Raw genomic sequence first — 12,889 nt, forward strand, 5'->3', positions numbered from 1 at the left:
GAGGAAGAGATGAAGAAATGAATGTGTGTGAACACAGAGAGGCGGGGCTGCGAGAGAAAGAAACATACAGAACAGAGAAAACAAGTTCCCATTCTGGTGCTCCAGCTGGGAGTTCTTGGGCCATCGAAGTGAGGCAATCAAGTTTGCCATTGTTGCCAACCTTGCGGGCTCAGGCTTCCTGGTAACCCTAAAGTGAATTAGCTGAGCTTTTCTCCAAGCCTAGAACAGCTCCTCTGTTCCTCAACAAAAAGCCCATTGAGATGAAGGGAGCGCTGGCCTCCCCAGGCTCTCGGAAAGCCAAACCCGGGGCCGATGAATGAAGCTCCAGCTCCATTAAGACACTGGCCACTGTGGGAAATGCTGGTGATGTCATTATCAATGCATTTCTTACTGTTTTTGTTGCTTTTTCACAGCTTCGGCCCGCAGTCTCCCCCTTTCCCGCTAGTGTTCCCTTCCTGTTCCCTTTAGACCCCCATTATGAGATGCCTCTCCGTGCAAAACAAAAAAGGGGGCGAAAACACAACGAAGCTCGGCTGCTATGGAAACGTGGAAACAGAACAGCGAATGGGAGGGGAGGGGGTGTTCCTCTTTGAAATCGGTCAGTGTGTGTGTGTGTGAGAGAGAGAGAGAGAGAGAGAGAGACCCACAAGAATTACACCTCAGAAACAAATCTGCAATTCTTCATGGTCCAGCCGCTCACCCAGACAAAGAGTCTGAACGTTCAGTTGAGTTTTGTGATCTCACAGTGTCCTGTATCTACTGAACTTTATAATCCATGTGCTGAATGAAGTCAAAATGATAAAGAGTAAAGAAGCCATTCATGAGTAATTTATTTCAGCACTATGGATCCCAGGGAAATCTGTAGGGTATTTCAATTCAAAATCAAAAGAAAAGAATGCATTTGTTTCGCATAAAAGAAAATGTAACAAAACTAAATAAAACAAAAATAACCCTTTGCTAATCCCCGCCTTAAAAAGTGACTGACCAATCAAAGCTTTCTGACAGACTATGACTGCGTCTGAAATACTCTCTTGAGTAGGTGCTTATTTTGAATAAGTAATTATTAACCGCTAAAAAGTATGTCCTATATCTGGATGTACTGCATTCGCCATGTTGTCATTATCATGTGACTTTCCAGCGTTAGTTGTGTCGCTTCACTGCCAATCCTCTCCCGTGGCCTCATGGGATAGTAAAGTGTCCACCGTATGCACACTTCAGCGGGTCATCCAGGTACTTTTTGCAGACTCTTTTGAGGACTGTGAATTCAGACATAGATCTTTTGTCACATAAATTGTTTCGCCTACTATATTAGGGACGTATGCGATTGCGGACGCAGCCATCTTTTCTAATTTAAGTTGGCCCTGTGTGCTTCAGTGTTGTTATTGGTAACTAAAGCTACAACTAAAACTATTAAAAATAGTTTTCAGTAACTGAAATAAAAGTGAAATAAAATATAAATACTGGATGGAAAAACAACTTCAAATATGAACATTAGAAAGTGCTAAAATGACCACAACTGAAACTGAAATAAAAATGAAATAAAGCTAACAGAAATATAAAAAAAGAAATAAGCAAAAACTGAAAAAATAAAGGTAATTCAAAATATGAATGAATACTATAAAAGTACATTACGCCTTTAAAAGTCATGCATCTCCGAGCGCTCTATCTTTGGTTTCTCACGTTCATGGTTTTTGACTTTCTGCCCAGTTCCTTTGGATGTCTCTGTTTTGCCTTTGCCCTGGACTCTGATATTGTTTGGACAGTTTGCTTGTGCTTTTACCTTTGGCTGTTGTTTGTATGGCGTCTTTGGATTACCTTTTAATAAACTTCTGCATTTGGATCCTCAACCCTTGCGTCTCCAATAGTTCATGACACTTGTAGCGTCATTAAAAAGAAATATCACTTTTTTTGGCCACTGTTGATAGACAGGATTCACATGAATTTTTTTGTTAAAATCAGAAGTGCGTGACATGATTCTATACTTCACTCCTGAAGCATCAAGAATATAGGAAAAAGGAAAAACAACCCCAAAGGCTCGGAGAAGGAGATTCCATTTTTTAAATATCAGATTTAGTTTTCACCATCGCTCTACAATGTGAAAAATGACAAAAAAGCTGCCTTTGACAAGTAGTAAAAGTACAAAATGTTTTGAACACATTGAGATTCATTTATTTAGCATACACTTTTCAAGGTGACTTAGAAATGAGGAAAAATTCAAAGACGAGTGATAAATCATGTGGAGTCAACAGTAGCAGCAGTCCTTGTGTCTTCAAGTCTTTAAAACACTAGACGTTTGGAATGACAAAATGTAAGAAAATAGTTTTCAAATGCATGGAAATAAAGATATACCTTCTGAAGAGAGGTATACCAGAGAAAAGTGTAAGTTTGATTAGACCCCTGTTGAGAACAACTGGTGCAGAAGACCTGCTAACATATTGATCATATTTCATATTGATTCATGTAGTAAAGGCGTTGGTAAAGGGTTAGTTCACCCCAAAATGATAATTCTGTCAGTAATTACTCACCCTCATGTTGTTCCAAACCCGTAAGACTTCACGTAGTGTAACAGCCAACGCTTCTGGGTTGTACGTCAGAACGTAGGCTCACTATTGGCCGACGCTGGTCATGCGTTTGATGCTGGCCAATAGTGAGCCTATGTTCTGACGTACAACCCAGAAGCGCTGCGCTGTTACACTACGTGAAGTCACTCACAGGCCCACACTGAAGAAAATGAATAGCTGAATAAAGTCGTTATTTTTGTTTGTTTTTTGCGCACAAAAGTATTCTCGTCGCTTGATAAACTAGCCACTGTAGTCACTTGGACTATTTTAACGATGTCTTTACTAATTTTTCTGGGCTGGCAGATATCGATTACCTAGACAGCTCTCAGATTTAATCAAAAATATGTTAATTTGTGTTCCGAAGATGAATGAAAGTCTTACGGGGTTGAAACAACATGAGGGTGAGTAATTACTAAGAGAATTTTCATTTTTGGGTGAACTAACCCTTTAGTAACAGTAACAGCGGCACAGTTCAATTATGCTGTTTTTAATCATGCAACTGCAAAAAGAAAGAAAATCTCATGCTTAAAGAAATGTAGGCCAACACTTCTTTCATATGGGATGTTTCGTAAAGAGGCGGAGTTTGTCGAAGTAGGGGGAGGTGCTTATAATGCAAAACATCTTACAAACAAACAGGCTTCAAATCATTTTTGTAGTTTTAGGAAAAATAGGTGTTTATTTTGGTTTTACGGTGAAATGTGAGCCTGACATGTTTTCGTGAGATTCGCCCATTGGACTGAATCAGTTTTGCAAAAACGTCTTTCTTTGGAGCAAACTCATCTCCAGCGAGCGGAAACATGCTTAAGTCTTTGAGAGGGGGAAAAGCATTGTGAGCTGGGAGAAGTTCTCACGATGCTTTGTAAAGACTCTTCTCCGGCTGGTTTGGCTACCTGCCTGGGTCACTTCAGGCCAACTCTCCGTGCCACCGTGGGGCTTTTTTGTCGGATGCTAAATGGCCAAAATAAGCATTTAGGACCCAACTCATTCACGGTGTTCTCACAGGGAGAATTAGCATATGAAACAAACATACTCGGAAACATTCTTTCCCGGGGAAAGAGCGAGGGAATAAATGTCCTCATTTTCAGGTCCCTGCTGCTGCAAATACACCCACTGAGTGATTTAGCGGTGAAGTGTTTGAACGGCGTGTCTCTGCTGCATACAGTGGAAGTGATTTGTAGTGGGAGCTATTTGCATAAATCGGAACTGAATGAGGACGCGTTCCGACTCGACGTTCCTTTCACACGATCCCTGATTTCATCGCAATTACTAGCGAATCCGAAAAAACCTCTATGCTATCCCCCGAGAACCAAAAGAAAGTGTGACATCCACTCAAACATCTCTCATTATTGTTTGACATTGACTTCGGGCAAATGGAGAGTTATTGTCACATCTAGAATGAGATCTGCGACGTGCCGTTCAATGCCGGTCGTGCACGGATATTCACGGAAAGCAAAAAGCTCCTTTCCCAGCAGCCTTTGATTTTCAAAAGCAAAAAAAAAAAGAAGCTTGTTTTTAATGCATTTATTTATTTGATTTTTTTCTTCTCTAATCCCTCCCTCTGGCCTCTCCGCATCTCGAGGTCTTGCAGAAACATTACACCGATGTGTGTTTCAAAACTCGTCAGAAATGGGCATTACACTATGTCAGCTGCTGATAAGGCTGCGGTTTAATGGGGGTGAAATTCAACTAGTGCCAAAGGGCAGAATAAGCAGATAAGCAGAAGCTAATTACTCCACTTTTACAATAGAGCGAAGCTGCTGTTCATTTGGTGATGTTTATAATGCACAAACCTCGCCTCAGGCCGACTAACTGAAACCAGAAGTGCTGCGAAACTTTGCGGCTCCACCACGCTGTTTCATGATAACACTGCTCATTATAGTGTTGACTATTTACAAAATACTCATTATAGGAACATCAGGTGAAAACAATGTGAAGCCTCTGGGAGGTCAATGGAAAACACTGCTTTTATGTTACTTTTTCTTGTAAAGTTTGCAGTTTGCTACCCATTTTGTTTCTGCAATTGGACATTTTTTACAAGTATCATATAAGGAAAAAAATGTAGGATGGGACTTGATGTTATCGACTGGGAATTGATTCGGTTGTAAAAAGTAGTTGTTACATCCCAGAACAGACTTGGGTGGTTGAAAATGTAGGCTAAATATAGGTGAATATATTGTGTAGGTGAATAGCTAAATCTATACAAAAAATTATAATTATTATTTTTTAATAATAAGTAAGGCTATAATAAGTAGGCTATATCAACACGTTGACCACAAGTTTCTACATTGGAGGCCCATGTACAGTAAGTGCTTTAAAAAAAATGATAAGCTTCTCATTTCTGCTTTTAAGTCTTCCAAAAATCGTCCCCATTCACTTCCGTTGTAAGAGCTTTAACATAACCTTGATTTTTGTATTTTATAAAGAAAGCGAGAGACAAATGATGTCAACTGAGCTTACCTCATATTGAACCCAGAATTTAACTTCCAATCACTTTCCTGGTGTTATTCCAAATAATATTTGACATCCTAAATACAATTGAATGTAGTTTGTGTTCAGTGTTGTCTTCTTGTATTAGGCCTATATGCATAAATAAGTATGTACTGTTACATGTATGTTGCATATGATAAAATTGGTTAACTGTGTAAAGTTCATCATTTATGAAATAAGTTAAATGCAAAAAAAGAAAGAAAAGGCACTCATTGTCACGCATCGTTTTTAAATTCTGAAATAACTCTAAAAGGTTCATTACCTTTTAGAGTGCCCCTATTATGCTTTTTCAGATATTGCCTTACATGCAGTGTGTAATTAAGCTGTTTGTGAATGTAAAAGGTCTACATTATCAAACTGGAGAATAAAGGTTATTATTGTTGTTATATAGTTATTGTCTCCCAAAAGAAAGAAGCGATTCTGAACTGCCTGAAACGAGTCTTCAGTAATTCCAGTCTTAGTTTCTTTTAACAATGACTAATAAAGATCTATCTATCTATCTATCTATCTATCTATCTATCTATCTATCTATCTATCTATCTATCTATCTATCTATCTATCTATCTATCTATCTATCTATCTATCTATCTATCTATCTATCTATCTATCTATCTATCTATCTATCTATCTATCTAATTCCTGCTCAAACCTACATAGGTCTGTAACAAATTTGCATAATGCCAGTCTATGGTGTTCATTGGCTGCCCGTGAACAACATCTACTTTGTCCCTCAAACACTGTAGTTGTAGCTGAAACTGGAAGAGTTTGGTTCGTGTTGTCGACATGTCGAGAAGACGCTGTTTTCTGCACTTCAAGTGAACGAGGACTCGCACTGGAAGTGACATGGTAAAACCTACGCCATCCTTCATCTCATTGTGTATCAAGTGTTGAGGAAGAGCTGGAGCTGAAATTCAGATATGATAATGGGTGTTTGGTTTCCGAAACGCACTGTAAGCAGTCGACCAATCACAACAGACTGGGCCATCTGACCAATCAGAGCAGAGTAGGCTCATGGAAAGGGAGGGGTTTAGAGAGACTGAATCCTTGATTGAACCATTTCAGACGTTGTGAGAGAAGAAGTGATGCTGCAATGTATATTATGAGAAGATTGAAGTGTTCTTTACCTTGGATCCATGTAAACCTATTGTTGGAGACCTCTAAAAGAAATTAGAAACCTTTAAATTAGCATATAGGGGTAGCTGGTATTTTGGTGATTTTTACTGGATGTATGAAGTCAGTTCTCCTGAGGTTCACACAGGAGAGGCATAGAGACAGGTGTAGAGAATCACATTAACTATATATGAACATGATCCGGTAATGTTTGACATCTGTTGTCATGAAGATTTTTTTTGTCAAATTTCCTGCTTGTAAAGTGCGCTTGTCTTTCTTTAATATAAATGCCATAGTGTTGATAATTTGTGAATGCAAACATATACTTCCCATGGCTGCTGTACCTTACATTCGTTACCCTTCGTGTGAGCAACAATTTGTCCCGACTGGAGTCAGCAGGGCCTGACCGCATGTCCCGTTCTGCAGTGAAGCACGGCTCCCTGTCACCAGAAAGCTGAGCCGGAGCGCCCCGCTCGGACATGAAGGTCAGCAGTGCTCTGCTCAGTTAAGACGATCCTTCCTGCTCCTGTTAAACACCCCCGCAGGGCTCTTTCTCTCACCCAGGACATCTCAGCTTTCCCTCCTCTGGCCTATCAAACGCTCTTTCAGCTCTCACTGGCACAATTACCCTCTCATTAGCCTCCACCCCCACCTCATCACCTTCTCCCAGGCTCACTGCGTTGTGTTACACTCCACATTAGGGAGGCGTCCTGGCTCCTAAGTGTAGGGAATGAGTTTGCCGATTCAGTAGGAATGTGATACCACCCTCACATGCTAATGCAGTCAGCAAAGGGACCCTCTCTTTCTTGCTCTCTCTAAGTCGAATTCAGCTTCTAATTCGCAGACTTTTGTGGAGCTGACTTTTAAGGACTGGTTATGATTAGGCTTGTGCTCTTATACAGCCTATGTACACCTTGTGACTGTATTTTTATTCTATTATAATAATATTTAAATTTAAATAATATAATTTTGTTACCTTTATTAGGTTTCTGATCAAGTTGAGGCCTTGTTTTATGCTTGAATGGACATAAATAACATGTATTTATGGGTATAACTGTTAAATGACCTTAAACCTTAAATGAGGAAATTAGTTCCACATCTGTTCATCTGTGTTTAAACCCTTAGTTTCCTCTGTTCATGGTTCTGTGTCATTTGTGTTAAAGTGGTTGTGTCCTGTGAGTTTTATTCCTGTATTCTCCGGCGTGTTTTCCAAGTAAAGACTTTGTTAGTGTGATTATTACAGCCACCCAAAACCAAATCGTTACAATAACAAAACTCTTTGCTTACAACTATCAATATATATATTTATTTTATTTAACCAGGAAGGTTCCACTGAGATACAATATCTCTTGAAAATTCACATTAAAACACAAAATAGTACATGAAAAACACACAAAACAAAACACCAAAATCAAGAACTATATATATACTGTACTGCTCACACACACACGCACACGCACACGCACACGCACACGCACACACACACACTATATATATATATATAGATAGATAGATAGATAGATAGATAGATAGATAAGCTGAAATAAAATATGAATAGTAAACCTAAAACTTAAATTACTAAAAGTGTATTTAAGGCCCGTGTTTCTTTCAGTTCATTGTCGGTTGGCTGTTCTGTTCCTGTCTATAGTCCTGAGTTCTTTTGTATATAAAACGTAAACTGATGCATTTAGATCCATTCTGACCTTGAAGAATTGGATCTAGTGGCAGTTCAGATCCTCCTTCTCTCTCAAGGTGACAGCTCCTTTGAGAGACACAAGCAGGCTTTCCTAGATTTATGCCACCTTGTCCACTACGACAACGATAGCCTGTGTGTGCAGGCTTAAATGCGGAGACTAGAGCGCGCCTGCCTGGAGACGGACCTCGAGGAAGCTTTCAAGAGTTTCTGGGTCTTATTTCACTTCAGGTCCCGCTTTACCATCTGCGAAATGGAGGAGGATCAAACTACCAAAATTCCACACATGTCGCCACCGTCCCAATGGACAAAACGCCTGAGCCCAATACTGACACGGACCCCGAGCCTGCCGCGATGCAAGAGTGGACGCCAGAGCTAGATATCGCCCCGGAACCCGAGCCTAACGAGTCTGACCAGGTGTTTGAGCCGACTACATCATCTGTTAAATAGGGATTACTGGTGGAGTATGAGGGAATGGAGTGGAGCCTGTTTCCTTTAATTATGGCGAGTGTGGAAGCACTGACCTTGATTGGGAGAGTGATTGTATCCTGCCCGTTTTGTCACCCAGCACAGAGTTGATATTTGTGTTCCTGCCCTGCCTTCCACTCCTACCTCGGTGAACGTGATTTCACCAAGTACCACATGGTCCTGGATCAACATCTTTGTTGATCCTGGAACAACTTTCCAATCAACCAATCAGATTTGAGGGACAAGTTTACAGTTTATGTCAAGTTTAGGCTTAGAACCAGGGTGAGGTGCTTCAACATCAGTGTTATTCATCTATCATTTCCCTCTGATTTTAGGGAAAAGTTATGGGTAGGGTTAGGTTTAGGGGTAGGAATGAGATATTAATCCCTAGGATGAGATATCACCAGGCTCTCTCGTCCCTCCGGCTCCGCCTTGGTTAGTCGTCGCTCTGTCTGTGCCATGGACTTCCAGTCCTTCAGCTGCGCCTCCACCCTTTCATCAGTCCCACTGGCTCTGCCTCAGTTCTCTGGCACCCTTGCATCACCTCACTGCGGCTCCATCTCCTGATCCATCGGTGTAGCTTGGTCTCATTAGCTCTTCGGCTCTGCATGGGTCTCAGCCTCCATTATCTCAGTCTCAGTCTGTCATCCCCTGGGCACGCCTGCAAAGTCTCCACCATGGCTCCTCCCTCCTTCAACCCTGCCGTGGGCCTTCATCCTGGCTGTGCTCTGGGTTCCAACCTGGCTCCTTCTGCTCTCATCTCCTCCCACCATCATCGCTGCCCTGGTTTCTCCCTCCGTCATATCCACCGTTTTCTTTGCCCTTGGTCAGCCCAAGGGCAAAGGGCAACTATATAGTTGATATTGGACTCCATCTCCGTGTGCTCGTTACAGCCACACAATGTGACACCGTGTAATTCCATATATAATAATATTGAAGAGATTTTACTATGACTACAGAGAGCATCAAGCACATGAAGTTATCATGGCAACCAGATACATTGCACGCGGATTACTTGTAAGGGCTGAACTGAGTCTGTTTTGCTGAGCTAAACTTAGCAATAAACACGTTGAAAATGCACTATAACCACTATATTTTAAAGTGGGCTTTTATTAAGCAAGTAAAGCAGTGAAAAATTACTCACCCTCTGTTTTAAAACAAACATCTGTTGGGCTGTTATGGGCCAAAATGCAGATTCATCACGTAACAACTTATCGCACAAATGAGATAGGGGTAGATGGTTGAAAGTTTGATTGGATTTATGAATTTATTGACAAAAAATTACAATTCAAAATGTATTACATTATATGTATATTTACTTTCAAGTTGAAAATATAATTGTTCTGTAAAGCTATATAGTAGCATCTTTCATTCACTAGGGACCTGACCCTCCGCAACCTACACCCCTGAGTAAAGTTGCGAGAAGTTTTGGCCTATGTCTCATGAATCTACTGTTTTTATAGTCTTAACTTTTAAACAGCTTGTTTTGTAAACTAATAATGAGAGCAAACAGTGCTTTAATTATCAGTCTGGTGGTTTATGTTGTATGCCGCGGTGTGGAAATGAAAAGTCGCTCCCTCCAACAGCTTCCTTCAATGCACCATCACTGTTTTAATTACCAGAGTAAGCAACTCGCTTTACCCTTCATCCTCCCATCTCAGCACAGTGGGATGCAGAGCCTTCGACGCCGAACATCCTCTCCTCCAACCACGGGATAATTGACACCCCCTCTGCCTTCAAGCTGAGAGAGAAACCAAAGTGGGGGAACGAGAGCAAAGAAAAGAGTGGGAAAAGCTGGAGTCAAGGAGAGAGCGGGTGTCCTGCGGCCCAATCGTGAGATCCAGGGAGCAGAGTCGCTTTCTCTCCTACTTGCACAAACAAACACTTTCATGGCTCAAAACCCAACAGCGACTCAAGATGCGATTTCTATGACCAAACAGCCGACGGGGCCCCTGGCATGTCTTATCAGCCCAGAGCAGAGGGCCACAGAGGCCCAGGCAATTCGAGCCCAGTGATAAACTTCACAATTCCACTCAACGGCCCTGGATTGGTCCAAGAAGACGGGGAGGAAGAGAAAGTAGGGAAAAGACAATGGAGAAAGAGAGGAATGAAGAAGGATTATGAACTTGCTTGTTTTGAGCAGTTACAGAAATTAAGATGAAACGGAAACCCTGCTTGGTGTTGTCTGATGGGCTGTTTGGTGCAGGAGCCCAAGTTTTGTTGTTCGGCTTTAAAACGTTTTTAAAGGGAGAGCCAAATAAAGCCACTATAGGCCACCCATTCATGTGAACTTACCATGGTAAATGGGAATTGGTGGGAAGTGGAGTGCTTTAAACCAGTGTTATTTTAGGATTGTTTATGCAATAGTGCTATTCATTCATATTTTGAATAATAATTTTAGTTTACAGGTACACTATTTGTTCAAAATAGTTTTGTCAGTACATCATCAATCCATTCAAAATGTGTTTTTGTCTTACCGTTACCGTTGATAAGCCTATAACATATTTTACAAAATGTCGATTTAGGGATGTCAAAGTTAACTTGAACTCATTATATTCATGTAATATGTTTAACGTAAGGATTTTAATTTTTTTACATTAACCAAATCTGATAATATTACAATTTAATTCTGCTTTTTAAAAGTCTAAAGTATAAATTTTAGAACTCATTATATTAAATGATTATTTTAAGAGTAAAAAAAACATTTGCATGCAAATCTGTTATATTTCACCAATTTGTTTAGTAGCTACAATGGAATACAAAAGGCAATTATTAAATTTTTATAAACAATACAGTGTAGGTCTAATGTGTTTTTATACATAAAAATAAATAGCAGACTTTTTTGAAGGCGTTCATTCACAATGGGATCGTCACATTTGGAGGGGTTGACCTGACCTGAACACGGTAACATCACAGCCTCTGCTTCCTTAAGAACATGTTTGCAACAACGATAAAAGACACCAATGGTCCTTGAATGATTAGATTTTATTTTCAGCAATAATCACAATAAACAATTCTTCCACTAAGTATCATTCATAATTACGGGACTCTCTGGAACGCTTGATCGGACAATCGCATCAGTCGGATATTTTGCTATAATGAGTGCTTTTTATAATGACTTTCAATGCAGTTAATCCAATGAAGAAGTGGATTTAAATGTACTAAAAAGTATAACCATAATGCCATTAGCTAAATATTGCAGTTCCAGCCCATTTAATCAGTAAAAGTCTGACATCTGGCAATACTGACCATGGCAAAACCCAATAATGTGGTAGTGTATTGTGTCGAGGTGCTATTGATGCTGTATTGATTTCTCTGCTCAAGGTCACGAGCAAAGAGAAGCATCTTTTCTGAGTACACTTCACTGATTGATTGTCTATTAGGGAAGAGCGTTAAATATCCCCTGCATTATGTAGCTTTGAAGCTAATGACAAAGCCAGCTTGCGCATGACTTATTAAGGGCAGGATGAAATAGAGCTCCAGCAATTGTGAAAGTGCTTTCTTGGCACAGGTCAGAGCTGATGCATAGCAGCCGAGTCTCCAGCCACGAAAACCCCACCAAGGACCTTGTTTAGTCACATCAGCAAATAACCATATGATAAATCAGTGCTGGATAATGGCATGCAATATTACTTGCTTATGATAAAACACCCTGATGCGCTATCGGCTTTTAATGAGCGAAAAGCACACTGATTCATGTGAAACAACATGACGACATCTTTTCATCTAGTCAGGATACAGAGACAAGGCATTTAATGTTGTTTATTAGATACATAGAAAATAAGATAGAAAAATACATTATAAACCTGTAACAATGGCTGTTAAAACAGACATGTCTTCTCATAGGCAATACTTGGGCAGGGAACACACACGTTTGAGACTGAAAGACTGCATGTCGTACACACATATCCACATGTATGATAAAAGACATTCACATGATCAAACTTGATTCTTAAAGCCAAAGTGTGTAATTTTGTTGATGTTAAAATACTTTTTTCCCCCCTTTATCCCAGTTTCACGTGCAGAAACAACTATAAAGTAGATCTCTCAAAGCACGAGTCGATATGTGTCATTTGGCTTAACCAATGGTACGGGTCGGGGGGCGGGGCTTCCTGTTGGACTGACCATGCTCGGAAAATCATAATTTTTTTTATTACACACTTCACTGTTGAACTTAAAAACCAGGACTAATCAGAATAATATACTTTTAATTGCTATTGAGTGTGAGACATCATGCTTTATCAATGACTGTATAACTCACCTCGCATCTTTCTTCATTAAGTATTTTATTATAATTTTTTTTATATCTGTATTCTTACTAACCCCCCCCCCCCAAAAAAACTGCTTTTAATACATAGATCATTCACATTTCATACTTTCAAACGCATCAGACCTTGATATCAGTACCTTCGTTGATATCATAATATTGTTATGGCACTGGAGAATCATAAGTGAAAATGAAGGGGAATGCAGACACAACAGGAAGACATGTTTGATGTCACAGAGACGCCCCTCAAGAGGCCATTGTGTTGCATAGTAAAGAAAGAGTTTCGAGGGGGACGAACGTGAC

The sequence above is a fragment of the Rutilus rutilus genome (assembly GCF_951802725.1).
Source record: "Rutilus rutilus genome assembly, chromosome: 20".
NCBI classification, from domain to species: Eukaryota; Metazoa; Chordata; class Actinopteri; order Cypriniformes; family Leuciscidae; genus Rutilus; species Rutilus rutilus.